At 35.2% G+C, this 17,144-nt stretch overlaps 1 long non-coding RNA gene across 2 annotated transcripts; it reads right to left on the bottom strand.

Moving 5' to 3' along the window:
• Positions 1-15,560: 15,560 nt before the first annotated feature.
• Positions 15,561-16,587, bottom strand: LOC141832665 (uncharacterized). 2 transcript variants are annotated; one of them, XR_012602121.1, is made up of 4 exons: positions 16,530-16,587; positions 15,915-15,990; positions 15,750-15,850; positions 15,561-15,684 (listed from the first exon to the last, which is right to left on the bottom strand). It is a non-coding gene; the product is annotated as an uncharacterized LOC141832665 (long non-coding RNA). The 2 variants fall into 2 exon arrangements; XR_012602120.1 differs by having other exon boundaries at positions 15,561-15,850.
• Between the last annotated feature and the right edge of the window lie 557 nt (positions 16,588-17,144).

Below are 17,144 nucleotides of genomic sequence, written 5' to 3'. Positions count from 1 at the left end.
TCCACAATGTGGCTTCAATAATCCATTTGGAGCTTCAACGCTGGTCGTCTGGGTGTTTTGCTCGCTGCCCGAACCCAGAAAAACCCGGAAAAACCCTCTCCGGACGAAACAGAGCTGTGCAGAGTCTTTTCAGCTGGCAAAAACTGGATTTCCTTGCTTCCTCCTTGCTCCGATTGAGTTGCTGGTGATTCCGGGATGCTCCGCGCTCCTAGGAGAACCCCTCCAAGGATTGCGGCGCCGGATTTCGCAGTGGATGGCCGGAACAAGCAAAAACAGGGAAACGGCCGCCGGTGAAACCCTCCGCCGTCGCGCCTCCTCCAGCTGCCGGAATATACCCAATCGACCGGCTTTAGACTCCTCAAGGATCAAGGAATGCAATGGAATAAGATTTGGGAGGACGGGGCTGGCCGTGGAGTACGTCGCCGAGCAGAGGAGTCGGCGCGCGGGGAGACGATGAACAGTGCGGCGAGCCACTGTTCATCGATTAATGTTTTTGGCTTTTATACCGCTGATTAATCATTGAATCTGGGCCGTTGATTTTGAATCCAACGGTGCAGACTTGATCTAGGCTTTAGGGCAGTCTTAGGGTTTCCAAAAAATTCAGAAATTTTGATCAGGCTCGATCTAGAGTCATGTCCTCCATGTTGGCTTGATCAATTTGACAATTTGACTTGATTTGACCGCGGTTGAGCTCGAGTCGGATCCGATTTAGCCCTAAAATCAATTAAAATCCAAATTAATGCCAAAAATTCACCATTAAATCATGAAAATTATATCAAGCCTCAAATTATGCAATATAGGACAATTAAATCAAATCGATTCATTTTATAATTTATTTTCATGTAAAAGCCCAAAATTGAATCGATTAAAAATTAATAAAACCCTAACTCATCAAATTCCCCCACACTTACCCTTGAGCGTCCCGCTCAAGTCAACAAAATAAACTAGGATTGTACCCCCCTAGATCATCCTCAATCATGATTAGAAACAATTAAAAGAAAATTATCTAAGCTTGTAAAGTCTCAAAAGCTTAAATCCATGAATTAGACTTGTATTTGGTTAACCGCATAGTAAGTTTCACCCTTCTTGACTAATTGAGAAAAATGCATCACACTGAATCTCACGAGGTTGTTTTCAATAGATAAATCAGTGGCTCTCACCCTAATTCTAATTCATGATCAAAAAGGAGATGGAGCTCACTCAAGCACTTAGGTTTCATGCATTTCCATAGGCTTGCTTGTTTTCTACTCTCCACTACCATTCATGATTTGGAATCCACAAATATTAAGGTTTATTGAAGATGTAAAGGAATCATGAACTGAAATGGATGAAATAGGAATTTAGAAATGAAATTTCAAGAGAAAAGAATTTCAAGAAAAGAGTGAGTGAAAGTGGTAGACATGGGTATAGTTAAATGCTATCAATGAACCTTGCCCTTTTTCTGAAAGCTTTCTCTTGTATTTTGTTTCAGTGTGGTTTTCATTTCTTTAAGTGTGTTTTTCAATACTCATCCAATGTGCCATTTTCGCTTTTCTTTTGAAATGAAAATCTTTCATATCTATTTTGCAAGAGTTAACAAATGACAAAATCTCATCAAAATTCTCTTGAGGTTCCATTTCTTGATACAAACTCCTCTTTTCTTCTTCTTCTTTTCTTTTCATCACCCAAATGTGCCATTTTTCATTTCTTCTTCGAATCAAGCCCAATTCTTTCACATTTAGATTTCACAAGAGATAAGAAATAGCATCCAATCAACAGAACCCAAAATTCACCTCACATGAATCCGCAAATTCAATGTATCATTGCGCGTTTAAATCTGAAAATTATTGAAATTGAATCTGAAATTTGGCTTGTTCTCTCTTGTTTCTTGCTCTTTTGCTTCCATTCTTTTTGCATCATGAAGCTTGATTGATAACACTGATATCCATGCAAAATTTTCGTGAAATCCAGATTCGGATTAGTAGCAGCAAATTAGGGAACATGGCTGAAAAAAGGAGCTGAAAACTGTTTTTTTTCTCAAAACGAAATCTTGCTTTTCTCTCTTGTTTCTTGCTCTTTTGCCTCCATTCTTTTTGCATAATGAAGCTTGATTGATGAGGCTAATAGCCATGCAAATTTCCATGAAATCCAGATTCGGATCAGTGCCGTAAAAATTGCTCAAAACTCAGCTGAAAAACCAAACTGCAATTTCTGATTTCTGATTTTTTTTTTCTGTTTTGTTTTTTTTTTCTTTTCTGTTGCAGCTCTATTTGGAACAACTTGACATCTGAATTTGTTGTTTAGAAGCAACTGAAATGAAGTAGGTTTTACTGTGGTTCATCAACCGATCAGATTCTTGAAACTCTACTTGAAACATTCAATCTCTTCTTTTTTTTTTTTCTGTTTTCTGCATTTTTTTTTTTCTGTTTTTTTTTTCAATTTCAATCTTTTTCAATCTGATCTGATTTGTATCCATGATTCAATGATTCTTGCATTCCACTCCTACTCATTCAATTGTTTTGCAATTGAGTTTGTTGGAAATCAATCTAAACCAACTTATAAAGGGTAATACAATTTTTCCTCTTTTCTTTCTTTTTCCTTTCTTCTTTTCTTTTCTTTGTTCTGTTTGATTTCAAACTGACCCTTTGGCATGCTGAATTCTTTGCTTTCTCAACTCAATGCGTTTCTACAAATATAGATCAATCAAATTCCCTTGAAACCGATCCACAACAAAACTTCAAAAATCAAACTTGGTACACAACCTCTTTTATTGGCACATTATGCTAGAACTTGATTTTCGATTTGTTTCCATTCTTTAACATCATAACTCATCACAAAATCATCATAGCATCAAATAATGATAAAAATCTGACTTGTTTCAAACCACATTTCCCTTGGCACTTTGCTACACCCTAAAAATGGCACAAGCATCCACTTTGGCACATTGTTTTTCTTTCTTTTCTTCTTCTTTGTTTTTCATTTCCTTATCAACCATATCAAATGAAATCTTCACTGAATTGAAACATTTCAATTTCAGTCCCAGTGGTAGGTTCAATCACAAAAATTTTGAACATCCAAAACCTTGTAACATCAATTCCATGAAAACTAGCTCCAATTTTACTCCAATTTTGAAAATTTTCAAAAATTTTCATGATAAAGAACACCTCCTCCCCCACACTTAAATCATTGACCGTCTCGGGCAAAGGAACATCAATAACATTCAAAATACCCATGTCCAAGAGAGCATGAAAATTGAATCGAAAATGGGGAAGAAAAATTTCAAATGAAAATGGCTAAACATGGATAAAGCATAAAGGTGGATGGTTTATGGGGGGAAATTTTTTTTTTTAAACCTAAATAAATGTGGACCCATCATAGATATTGTAGCCTTGAAAGAAAACAAGCAAGTTCTAGTGTGGCAATCACCTAAGTGCATCACACAAAATGGCTAACCTCACTAGGTATAAAAATCGCATTTTCTCAAGTTCATCAATCTAGGTTCCATTACTAAGGGTCATGCAAGCATTCAAAAGTGTTCATCCATGGATTTAATTCCTAGAATAATCAATCAAATTTAATTATCTTTCAAGAGCTTCTAACATGATATAAAGAAATCCTAGGGGGTACACTTTCAAGGTTCTTATTCCCTACCCTAAACCATGCATGCAAAGGTATTCACAATGACTTAACTAATGCTCATGAAAATGGAATTTATTACTGATTTAAACTAAAAATGCAAAGTAAAAGCTAAATATGGTATTAACAATGAAAAAGAAGTGAAAAGTTGGAACAAACTCCCCTTCAAGTAGGGTAGATATCCATATTGTCCAATCCATCCACCTCTAGCTCCTTGACTTTCAAACAATTTCTTGAGCCGGTGGCCATCAACATTCCATGTATGTCCCTTAACTTTACCCCTAATCTCAATCAAACCATAGGGAAAAACGTTAATAATACAAAAGGGACCTTTCCATTGAGACCTCAACTTACCTTTGAACAATTTATGCCTCGATTTGTACCAAAGAAATTTATCACCAAATTCCAACATTTTCTTAACTCTGTGTTTGTCTTGAAGATTCTTGATCTTTTCCTTGCAAAATCTTGAGTCTTCATAAGCTTCCCACCATATATCTTTAAATTCTTGAATTTGCAATTCCCTTTTCTCTTCACCTTTAATTTCAACAAAATCATCCAAGGTCGTCACATGTACATCTCCATCTATCTTCAATTGTTTTGGTAAAGATTTCATCTCAAGCTGTGACTGCTCAGTAAATATGGGTGATCCATGGGGCTCAGTGCAATCCCCTACACCAACATACTTATCCTCTGAATCCTCGGATGCATCAATCAATAGTGGTGATTCTTGGGGCTCAGTATAATCCCCTACACTCACTTGTTCATCTCCATCTGAATGTAAGTCACAAGTAGGCTCCAGATCAATGGGTAAAACATGCTCTCCATCATCTAAACTGAAATCGACCTCTCTTGTTCCTCCTCTTGAGCTGAATTTTTTTGCGTTGAACTTAGGACTGATTTCTGAGTTGATGTAGCTGCTGTTCCATCTTCAAAAATTCGGTTTTCTTCATGTTCTTCCACCAAAATTGGATGATCAACTAAAGAGGGGCTTGGTTTGAACTTTGGCCATCAATAGATGCTAAAAAGTCAATTTCGGGGCTGTTCTGAGCTGAAAATGAAGTTGCTGGAATTTCTTCATGAAAATTTGCTTTTTGAGCTAGCCCTTTGTTCATGTTGCTTACAAGTTGCTCAAGTTGTTTTTCCATGGTTTGTAGTGTCAAAATATTCTTTTGTTGTTGTTGTAAGACTTGTTGCATCATTTCAATAGAATTCCCATAGTCGTCTTGGGTTGAAACTGAGTTTTGTTGATCTTGAAATGAGATAGCCTGAAAATCGTTGGAACATTGCTGAAAATTCTGATATGGTGGCTGAAATTGTGGTTGTTGGTAATTTGAGAATTGAGGCTGAAAATTTTGAAATTGTTGCTGAAATTCATTGTAGATTTGCTGGAATTGTTGTGGTGGCTGGTATGGATGTTGAAAATTCTGCTCTTGATACTGAAACTGTTGGTTCACTTGTTGACAATCCTGATAAGGTTGTTGGAATTGATATTGAGGATGTCCACTCTGAAAATCTTGCTGATAAGGTTGATAAGGTTGCTGAACTTGTTGAAATTGGAGTTGATTTTGCTGTTGAAATTGTTGAGAGGGTTGCTGATGATAAAATGAGTCTCCGTACCACATTTTCTCAATCAATGTATCAAACTCCACCTGCAAACCAACAATGATGAAGAATCAAGTAGATACACAATCAAATCAAGAAAAATAGAAATAAAGAAATGAAAACTATGCACAAGCTAAAATCAAACAATTTCTACTAGTTATTCCCCGGCAACGGCGCCAAAATTTGAAAAGCCCTAAACTAGGTGTCACGATAGGGCTTCAAATTAGAATTTATAGATTTTATCGAAAACCCACGATAAATACAAATAAATGAAGTATAGGGGCCTCGAGTCGTGTTTTTCCAAGGACTAGTAGAAAATTGCTTAAATTGAGCTTATCGTGTCGTTCTTTTTGGGGTTTTCTAATAAAAATGGGGGTTTTGGGGTTTTTTGAATGAAATGTAAATGAAAAATTAAAAATAAATGAAAAATGCAATTTAACCTAAAAATCAAAAAATATCTAAACCTTAAAAAGCAAAACCTAATCTAAATGCATAAACCTAAATCAAATTCAAAATAATTCAATAAAAAATTGAAATGAAATGTGAAACCTAACAAACTAATTCAAAAATGCAAAACCTAAATGCAAAATCAATGCATTGAAACAAACAATGGACTGAACAATTGAAACCAACCAAATTCAAAACTAGCTAAACCAAAATAATTGGCAAGGAAATCAACTGCTTAATTAAACCAAATAGCAAATAACTAATGGAATGAACCTTCAACACTCAAAAGCTAACCTACTGAAATCTAATTGGCACAGAACAGTGCATGGCAAGGAACAGTGGCACAGAACAGTGCAAAAAATCAGACAGGTTTCGGCAAATGGAAGCAACTAAACTAACCTAAACTAAAAAAACTCTAAAACAAAACAAAAATCCAAACACAACTAACCATTAACAAAATTACAAAATTGCTAAGAATTTGAATTAAAGAATGAAACTTCAGAAATCAGAAAAAACAGAAACTATCAGAAACTGCAGAAACGAAACAGAAAAATGCAGAAATCAGAAACATCCATCCTCCCTTTTTCTCCTTCGAATCTTCTCTCAGCTTGGTGTCAATCAAGCTTTGAATCCACAATTGGAAATAATCTTCCAAGCTTCGGTCTTCGTCGGGTGTTTTGCTCGCTGCCAGCACCCTGAAAAACCCGGAAAAACCCTCTCCGGAACAAAACAGAGCTCTGCACAGGCGCTTTTTGAGCTGGCAAAACCTGGATTTCCTCTGCTTCCTCCTTGCTCCGATGGCTTGCTGATGATTCCGGAGGCTCCGCGATCCTAGGAGAACCCCTCCAAGGAATCGCGGCGCCGGATTGCTGTGGATGGCCGGAACAAGCCGAAACAGGGAATGAACGCCGCCGGAAGAAACCCTCGCCGTCGCGCCTCCTCCAGCTGCCGGAATATACCCAATCGGCCGGCTTTAGACTCCTTCAAGGATCAAGGAACGCAATGGAATTGGATTTGGGAGGAAGGGAGCTCGCCGTGGGTACGTCGCCGAGCAGAGGAGGTCGTCGCGCGGGACGATGAACAGTGTCGGCGAGCCACTGTTCATCGATTAAGGTTTTGGTTTATATACCCTTGATTAATCATTAATCTGGACCGTTGATTTTGAATCCACGGTCAGAATTTGATCTAGGCTTTAGGGCAGCTTAGGGCTTCCAAAAAATTCTGAAATTTTGATCAGGCTCGATCCAGAGTCATGTCCTTCATGTTGGCTTGATCAATTTGACAAATTTGACTTGATTTGACCGCGGTTGAGCTCGAGTCGGATCCGATTTAGCCCTAAAATCAATAAAAATCCAAATTAATGCCAAAAATTCACCATTAAATCATAAAAATTATATCAAGCCTCAAATTATGCAATATAGGACAATTAAGATCAAATCGATTCATTTTATAATTTATTTTCATGTAAAAGCCCAAAATAAATCGATTAAAAATTAATAAAACCCTAACTCATCACTCTGTCTTGAGGCACGGCCGTGCCTGTGAGGCACGGCCAAAGCAATTTGTACTCTGCTGGGAGACACGCCCGTGTCTGTGAGGCACGGGCTGAGGCTGGCTCTTCTCTGTTGGAAGACACGGCCGTGTCTGAGGGACACGGCCATGTCTTGGCATGACTCTGTGGAGGACACACGCCCGTGTCTATGGGACACGGCCAAAGGCAGGGGCTTCTCTGGTGGGAGACACGGCCGTGTCTGAGGGACACGGACACGGCCATGTCTTTGGCTGCAGCAGGAGGAAGGCACGGGCGTGCCTATGGGGCACGGCTCAAGCTTGTTGGTTCTCTGGTTAGAGACACGCCCGTGTGATGTAAACACGGCCTCTGGAGGTGATAGACACGGCCGTGCCTATGAGGCACGGCCCTGTCTTGCCATATCTTCAATGGATGCTCCGTTTCGCCTATTTTGCTCCGTTTTCCGTCCTGAAACACACAAACACACAAGCAGTCCTCCGAAACTAGGAAATAAAGAATACGATGCCAAATGCACAGATAAAGGGTGTAACATACATAAGATAAAGCATGAAAAGCATGAAGATGTGCAAATAAAGTGTAAGAAATGGTTATGTATCCTACGCACATCACACCCCCAGACTTAAACCTTTGCTTGTCCTCAAGTAAAAACCTAGCGTCTAGATTCAGAATAATGATTCAAGTAGTATAAATTCTCAAGTACATCCATCTAGTCTTATCAAACAAAAGCAATGGTAAGCACGATACTCAAAATCATCAAAACATGGCCTAGAAATAGTTCTCTGTGCTCAGTGCTAAGTGACCTTAGTCTAATTGGTATCAAAATCCTTACTTAAAGTCAAGTCGTCATGCTACCGAGTTCCTAAGTGTTCCCGGCCCTAGACACTTACCTGCCACAGGCTTGGTTCATATCTTCCATTGCACAAGGTCTCAAAGGATTACCTCAAGATCAAGAGAATCGAATCATTTATTTCCCCAGTAACCATTACCGGTCTCAAAGGGGTAAATGAAACGTTTCCACTCCCGAAACTGTTTTTTTTCATCCTTTTATTGTATGCAATATATTTACATTATTGCAAGTACTTGGTTTTTTTTTTTTTTTAAGGGATGTAAGATTTTTCCAAAAGAGTTTACATGACTTGAGTTGGTCCAGTAACCAAAATGCAATGGAAGATCACCATGGAAACACTAGTACTAAGCAGGTTTCATGAATCATGACTAATTTCAGAAATAAATCAACCTCTTAGATTAGGTATAAGTGTAAGAGATCCTAAAACCAGGCCTAGTCCCAATTCATTCAAGTAATGCTAGCTCACTTCCTGCTTATGAAGATAAGAAAAGACTTATCCTTAAAGAATCAAACTACAAGCATCAAATTCATCATCTTAACAAATGCTAGCATTTCTACACAAGAACAAACATATGAGGTGTCTTGGTGATTTTGACATGTAAACTACCATGCATTTACAAAGCAAATTTCAAAGCAAATTGCAAAAGCAAATTTCAAAGCAAATTTCAAAGCAAAGTACAAAAGCAAATTTCAAAGTAAAGTGCAAAGCAAAGCATGAAAGCAAAGTTCAAAGCAAAGTGCAAGCTATTTACACTATTTACAAGAGATTTTTTTTTTATCCCCCCAGACTTGTTTCTTTTCATCTTCCTCCGTAGTCTGGAGGAGGAGGAGGAGGTTACCTAGGAGGAAATTTAGGAAGTCGAGGAAGGTTGCCTAAACTCTCATGATATTGATAAAGTGCAGCAACCTGTTGGCGAGTCAAATCCATGGCCTTCCTAAATTCCTCCTCCTTGTTCCACTCCTGGTATTGATGGCCTATGAAATCGTTCACCGAAGAATAGAACTCATCGGCCCTGGTAAAATGGTCTTGTACCACCTGACTCTGTTCCTGGGTCATTGCACCAAAAGTCTCCAACTGATGTTGGTATGCAGAGTGCTCTTCATGGAGTGTGTCTAAGGTGGTACGCAATTCAGAAAAATCATAAACTGAGCCCTCCCCACCATGTGCAAAAGAATGTTGTGCAGGCTCAGTCTCAGGGTGAGATGGTTCATGGTAAGATGTCTCTTGGTGATACGAAGGTTCATGACCTTGCTCTAAATTTGGTTCATGATAGGAGGGGGAATGCCTAGGTACTGGGGTATGTAAAATCCAATTCTCGGCCTTTCTGATTGTAGTTCCTGGATGAGGTAATGGAAAAGAAGATCCATCAGGCAATTTAAATCCAAAACCCCCTTCAGTCCTACATATCATCTTCATCGCTAGGCACGTATCAATATCAATTCTAGTGTTGCCTAAAACAGCCTCTAACTGATTCAATTCACAACCTAGGGCTGAAGCAATGACAGTGATAAGGCCTCCTATAGCTATTACCCCAGTAGAGGACTTAGAGATTTTGATCAAGTTTTGTAGAAAGTAGAAACCAGTATCAAACTCGACTTGATGCAACATTACCCAGATGCAATATAATTCCAATTTTCTAACTACACCGTCGCTATCAGCTCTAGCAAATATAGTCTTAGTCATGACACGGTGCACATACCTAAATACTGGGTTTTGTAGCAAAGAAGCCTTAGTCTTTGAAGGATCGTATGGTTCTTCAGAATTGGAGAGCATTTTCCAAAACTTGGTACTATTAAATCTCCTGTCAAAGTTTCTAGTTGCTCCATTCGGCATTCCAAAACAATTGTTAAATTCTTCTAGGGTCCACAAATACTCAACATTTAACATTCTAAAAGTTATTGTTCCTTCTTTTCCATCATTGGTGAAATGGACCTCTAGGGAACTAAGGAACTCTAAGGTAATTTTTGGATATGTTGGAAGACGAAAATTCAAGAAATCCATCCATCCTATATTTCCCATCATCCACTCCATGTCGTCCTTAATTCCTAACAATTGTATAGTATGACTATCAACATAACGAGAGCATATTATTTTGCGGGAATTTAAACAATTATACCTGTCTCGTTGGTCGTCATTCCGGAAGATAATGCCATATTTGTTCTCGGAAACTTCCTCGGAGGCTTTTCGTTTTCCCTTTTCAGATGCTTGCCCTTTTCCTCTCGTCGGAGCCTTTTCTTTGGCAGGCTCTTTCCCTTTCCTCCTTTCGGGTTCATCTCCTTTGCTAGATCCTCCAGATCTGCGGATTTTCTTCAAGATATTACTCATGTTAACAATATTGGGAGAAATGATGATAAGGAAACAAATCTGGAGATTTTTGTGATAGGTCTAAGAAGTAAGAAGGTGGAATAGAGAAGGAAATGGTGAAGGAAATGTAGAAATGGGGTTTGGAAAAGGTTTGGAAGTCGAAAGAGGTAAAAGAGAGGAGAAGGAGGCGAATTTTTGAGGCGCACGGCCGTGTTCTAGGGCGAACACGGTCGTGTGCCCTTTTATATAGGGAATAAGGCACGGCCGTGTCTAATAGACACGGCCTAAGGAGGCACGCCCGTGTCTAGTAGGCACGGTCTCGTAAAATCAAATTTGACTTATCTAGAGCTACTAACTATTTGTACAATGAGAACATTTATTTCAGGATAGATAGTGTGCATAAGAAAGAGAAGGTCGTGCCAGACGATCAATTGCCAAATGGACTATAGAGCACAATAAAAAAGGCTAACAAGTACATTATACTGGCAAAAGAAAAGATGAAACCTGGGCCTCATAATGGAGCCATCTTAGGAGGAGGGGAACATACACCCCTCAAGGCTAAGGCACCAAGCTAGTGCTGAGATAAGGGTCATGCTTACGACCATAAACAATTCTTCTTGGGAGGCAACCCATATTTTTCTTTATTTATCGTTTCATTTTTAGTTTCATCTTTTAAATTTGTTTTCTTTTGGTTTCAGAAATTGGACGAATTCACAAGCTGGCTATGGCAAGAGTAACGGACATGAATTATATATATATATATATATATAACTCTAAAGTTGGCACACCCTTGTCGTGCTTGCCGGCACGCCCCTGTCGTGCCCACCGATATGCCTGTGGCTATTGCTACCAAGTGTGACATGCGCCCCCACCATGCCAGCCGACACGCCCATGCTCGGCGTGTAGAGGGTGCATAGCACTTTGAGGGGAATGAACATTACGTGTGGCAGGTAAGTGTCTATCACCAAAAGCATTAGGAACATGATTAGATGACGACATGGCTAGTATTGAAAATTGAGACTAGAAAGAATTAAGTCATTTTTTACACTAAGCACGGAGAACTTTTAGTTATACCACATTAAGATAATTTGGTTATCTTTACTCATGAGTGAAACTACTTGATAGGCTTGACTGGTTCATTAGGGATTGTGATACATCGCTAATATACATAGATCTAGATAGCAAATTTTGCTTAAGGACAAGCAAAGATTTAAGTCTCAGAGTATTTGATGTGTGTGTTTTATATAGAATTTTTAGCATTATTTTACAATCATTTTATTTCATTACATAAGCATATTTTGCACACTTACATCTCATTTGCATCATTTTCATTCTTTTTAATTTGGAGAACTGCTCATTATACTTTTTGATTGATAGGACATGAAATCAGAACTTAATTAGAGTTAAAAAAACATTGGAACAAGAGTCCATAACAAGAAACACGCTCTGACCATATCCCATGAGAAGAGTGTGTTCCTCCAAATGAAATTAAATGCGAAATAGAGCTTGGTCTACTCATTTTAGCTAAGTTATAATTGAATCATGTTACCAATTTAAGTTTGGTCTAATTAAATTGTATATTTGGGTTCACTTCCTTTAAAATTTTAAAGATTATTTATGTACACAAGGAATTTACCGCTTCCTATTATTTTTCTCAATGTCCTAACTCTACTAAGATTGAACCGTAGCCGACATCACCTTCTTCCTTGTGCAATCATTAGTGGGCGTGAATCCTCGAGTTCTTTACTATTCAACCATTGAAATACCTAGAGCTCTCTCAAAAGAGTTATTTATCTCCTTTCTTCTATGTGGTGAGTTTTCCTTCTTCATTCCTTTGCTCTTGAGTTCTCCCTCGATTGGCCAATCTTGAGGTTGCTTATCTATTTGAACACTTTGACATAGATCAGGGGCTAAAGTTGCCCCCGACGCATGATTGAGTTGGTTACTACGGGACAGACTTGCTGAAGTGGGTAAGGATCGAATCTCAGCGAAGCCGAGGCAATGTCCCCCGTAGTAGTCAACTGTAGCTTTTCGATTTACTTCCTCACAGATGGTCATGAGACCGATCGTATGAGACTGCTAGGGTGATGGATTCCACCTTTTTCTGCTGAAGGGGCTAAAGTTACAACATCAATAGGCCTTAATGCAGTAGGTGATACTCCAATAATAACATCACCATTTTGAGGTCTTGGATCTTGTCCTTTGATTAATGGAAACTTGTATAGGGACTATTTTATCTTATGACAACTCTTTTTCAGTAAAAGATAGAATTCACCATTAACGACCCTACACGGTCGGCCCCACGACCATCTATGAGGAGGTAAATCGAGAAACTACAGTTGGCCACATCTTATGACAACTCGTGTTTAAGGTAAGTTTGTGATAAAAATTGTCTCAACTATTCCAATTATAATTAAGAATTGGAACACATCTATACTTGTAAATGCTGGTAGATTGAGCTATGTGTATTGTGCTAGATACATTGAAGGGTTGATCAAGTCGATTTAGATGTTCTTCTTTGAGCTAGTTAAAATCTATCTTTTGAAAAAAGAGGATTAATTAAAATATATTATTAATAAGGGTGTTAACATGTCAATTTAATAGAGAACTTACATGAAAAGAATTTGCTTTAAAAATTAAAATAGATAGTGTGATTTACCCTTCAATTAATATATTTCATTAGATCTATTTTACTTTCATGTTAGTCGGACTTAGATGTTAATGTTTGTATTTTATGTTATATATCTTATATATAGAGAGAAACCACATGTTAATATGTAATAAATTACTATAAGTAGTACTTAAAAGTTAATTCATGTTTGGTCATTAAAACTAACCAATAAGATGTAGATCTATAATAAAATAATCATGGTTAAAAAATTAAAGAAAAATAGTAATAATACTAAATGTAAAAAACAACCTACTAAAAAATAAATAAATAAAACTCTAAATCTAATCTTATATCGAGTACATAAACATACACATGAAGTTGTGATAGCGAGAACTTGCCTTTGATTTGTATATATTTGCAAGAGCATCATATTATTGCATATTATCGATGAGAGCTTTAGCTCATATGTGTCGAATAATATTGTTACATGTTGAGAATACTAGTTCCTTGATGATAAATTTATTAAAGATATATTATTAATGAAAACTTAATTTAATGATAATAATTGACTCTAAATGTTGGCAAATATTTGAAAAGAAAATAATAATTCATTATATATATATAGTCAAATAAAAAATGCAAAATAATTTCTGATTTTTTTAATTTTAAACTCTTAATTAAGATTAAATTTGAACACATTTTTGTTATACACCCATTTTATTTTATTTTTTTTCTTGTTCGTGTTTTGAATCTTTTTGTCTATTTTTTTTTTTGTCCATAGTACGATATCGATGAAATTTCATTCAAAGGTTTGCATTTAGTTTATTTAGCTAGTTTATGTGCAAAATCAAGCCACTTTCACTCGTCTAGCTCGTGCGAGGATTGTAGTATCAATGCAGTCTCACTTTTAAAATTCATAATCCTATATTTTGTGAGTAGTTATTAAGGTTATAAATGAATCAAATCAAATCAAATTTTATTATTCAAAATTATTTGATAAAGTAACTGAGTCACAAATTCGAAATTAATAAACCTATTGAAAAAGTTATGCAAGCTTGGGTTTTTTTAATTGAATTTGATTAAGTTTAATTCTCTTAAATATTATTAAATTCTTAATTTATATTTATTTGATTGTTTAATTTTTATATCTTTAAATTTCTTTTAGTAGACTTAATTTAGAGATTTTTTTTACCGTTTCTATATTTATTTATAATTTTATTTTATTGATGAATATAATTTTCATATATAATTCACTTTACAAATATTTGAGCTTAACACATATATTCAAATTATTAATTTAGTGAATGATTCACATTATTCAATTAAACGACGTTGTACATATTTAATAGATATAAATATTTCGTGGGGTCGGACCGATCACCCCCAGGATTTGAGTCAATACGACTAACTGAGATTATCATTTTTTTAATAGATATAAATAATCTTTTATTAATTCAGACACCAAATTTATAAAGTTTTCATTTATTTACAACCTAAAAAGTACATTTGATTTAAATTATCATATATAATTTTAATTATTTGATTACTAAATAATCACTAAGATTATGAAATATAAAACATAACTTAATATTGTTTGATTCAACTTATTTATTTAGACAAAATAAATTATAATCAATTTAATATTTACTATATTACCTTTTATTTAATTTATTTTTAGAATAAATTAAATTAAATTATTAATATTAATAAATAATATTAACGATGATAATAAATTGATAATATATAAAATAAATAAATATAATTTTTTAAATATAAAATAAATTTATATATTTTAATAAAAATAATTTATTAAATTAATAAATATAATTCATTAATTTTATTTTTTAAAATTTAAAATAAATTTATATATATTTTAATAAAATAATTTATTAAATTAATAAATATAATTTATTAGTTTTATTTTAATAAAATAATTTATTAAATTAATAAATATAATTTTTAATTTTATTTTTTAAATTTTAAAATAAATTATCTATTTTAAATTTATAAATATTTAAATTAAAATTTATTAAATTAATTAATTCAATTTTTATTAAATTTGATAATACATTTCAATTAACTTAATTTTAAAATCAAAAAATAATCATGAAAAAAAATTTCAATAATCTTCAAAATCATAAAAAATCTTAAGCTATTAAAATAATCATATTCTCTTCAGCAAAAGGTAAAATTCATTACCCTAGCAGCTCCGTACAGTCGGTCTCACAACCATTTATGAGGAGATAAATCAAAAAATTACAGTTAGCCATTACAAGGAATACATTGGCTCGACTTCATCAAACCCCGTACTAACCAATTCAACCATGCCCCGAGAGCTAAAATAATCATATTCTCATATTATAACTCATTTGCTAATGTGATCATTATATTATATTCTTTGAGAATCGATAATATAAACTAAACAAGATTATCATTAATAATCTTAAATAGATAATTAAAATTATCAACGATAACTTTCAATTAAACATCCCCAGATAGTTAGTTCTCAAAAACCTCCTATTGCACTGTGCGTCATGAGGCATATGGTGAAGACGGCATTGAATAACAAATTATTCTACTGAAGTGAACTGAAGCAAATAAATGAGGGAAAATACAGTTACGTTTTATAGTGTGATTGAAAGTAATTCATGAACATGGCATTGAAATATACAGAATTGGTCATCATATTTGCCAAGCATGAATCAATCTCAGAAAAATGATTCCTCCTGTCAAGCAAAATGGTAAAATCAAATATTGTAGTGCAAAAAAAATAAAGGAACAAACTACAGACCACATTCAGCTCGGGACAACTTTAAGCAGTTCGATATCAAATAAAAGGGTTTTGTCTATCAGGCCTTGATTCCTCAGAACAAAATCGAGAGCTCTTTGGCCCTGAAGAATAAACAATAATCAGCACTTTGCTAGAAGTCTACTAATGAATTTAATACAGACATACTGAGAATGTCGTCGGTCTGGGACCGAGTTTGTTGTAGTCGTTATCGGGATACCCCAATTCGGGAGGTACTATTATCCTGCAATGCTATTGAATTATAAATAGTTGCCTGAACTTTGGAAAAGGTCAAATAAACTCCTCTTGGAACAGTATAAATATGGCACTCACTCATGAATCACAAAAAAATTGACAGTCTATTTTTCATTCATAAACCATTTAGAAATGTACAAAGCAAGAACTTTACAAACAGCATTTCATGTGAATCTAATGAAGGCCACGGAGAATGTGCTCATGTCACTTCAATACATAACATGAGCAAAAAAGCCAGATGACACTGGGGTTGTCATAACAGTGTTACATCTATCAAATTTTCCACTATGCAACATTTACCAATATATGAGAGCAGCCAATCGATTACATAATATGAATATTTAGAGAGGAATCATAAGTTCATAGCAAATTTGATTGGAGTTGCATGTTTTCAGTATTCCAACTGCCGGTTTAATTGGTGAAGGAACCAAATGCACTTTATGACTAATAATCTATTAGAAATTCCAACGACCTTAATAGTAAATGCAAATTATTAAATGGAAAATTATGATAGGGCTGCTACATCACCTCCTGATACCTCCAGGTGTCATGCCAACAATTGCTTCCTCAAATGCAGGAATCACCTAAGCAAATGAGACAGTGCAACATAAGAGAGAAACTACAAATATTACTACTTTTAAAATAAAATATGATGAATAAAACAATCAAGTCTTATTCCACTAGTTGAAGTCGACTATATGGATGCTCCTACATCATTGGACTCTATCCCATATTATATTATCATCTATATTTAAATAAATTTTATCATATTTTATCATTACTAATCAAGTCTTCTTTGGTCTTCCTCTTGTTCGTTTGATGTACGTATTTGTTATAATTTCACATCACTTACCTAGATTATTCTCTCAATAGGCGTAACTCCGACATTCTCTCTAATGTTCTCATTTCTTGTCTATCCTCAAATGTCCACACATCCACCTTAACATTCTCATCTCTGCGACTCTCATCTTCTGCTCGGGTGCTCAAGTCATAACCCAATATTCAACTTCATATAACATTGCAGATCTAACCGTCATTTTATAAAATTTTCCTTTAAGTTTTAAATGTATAGGAGGGTTTAGTTAGTTTAGTTAGGTTTTGTTAGTTTATTTTCTTAGTTTGTAGTTTAGTTTTTGCTTAATT

This window comes from Curcuma longa, chromosome 7 (genome assembly GCF_044706935.1).
Source record: "Curcuma longa cultivar G26 ecotype Majalengka, Jawa Barat chromosome 7, ITB_CL_G26_1.1, whole genome shotgun sequence".
Lineage (NCBI taxonomy): Eukaryota > Viridiplantae > Streptophyta > Magnoliopsida > Zingiberales > Zingiberaceae > Curcuma > Curcuma longa.
The sequence above is the reverse complement of the archived record's forward strand: the minus strand, read 5'-3'. Positions and strand labels throughout refer to the sequence as shown.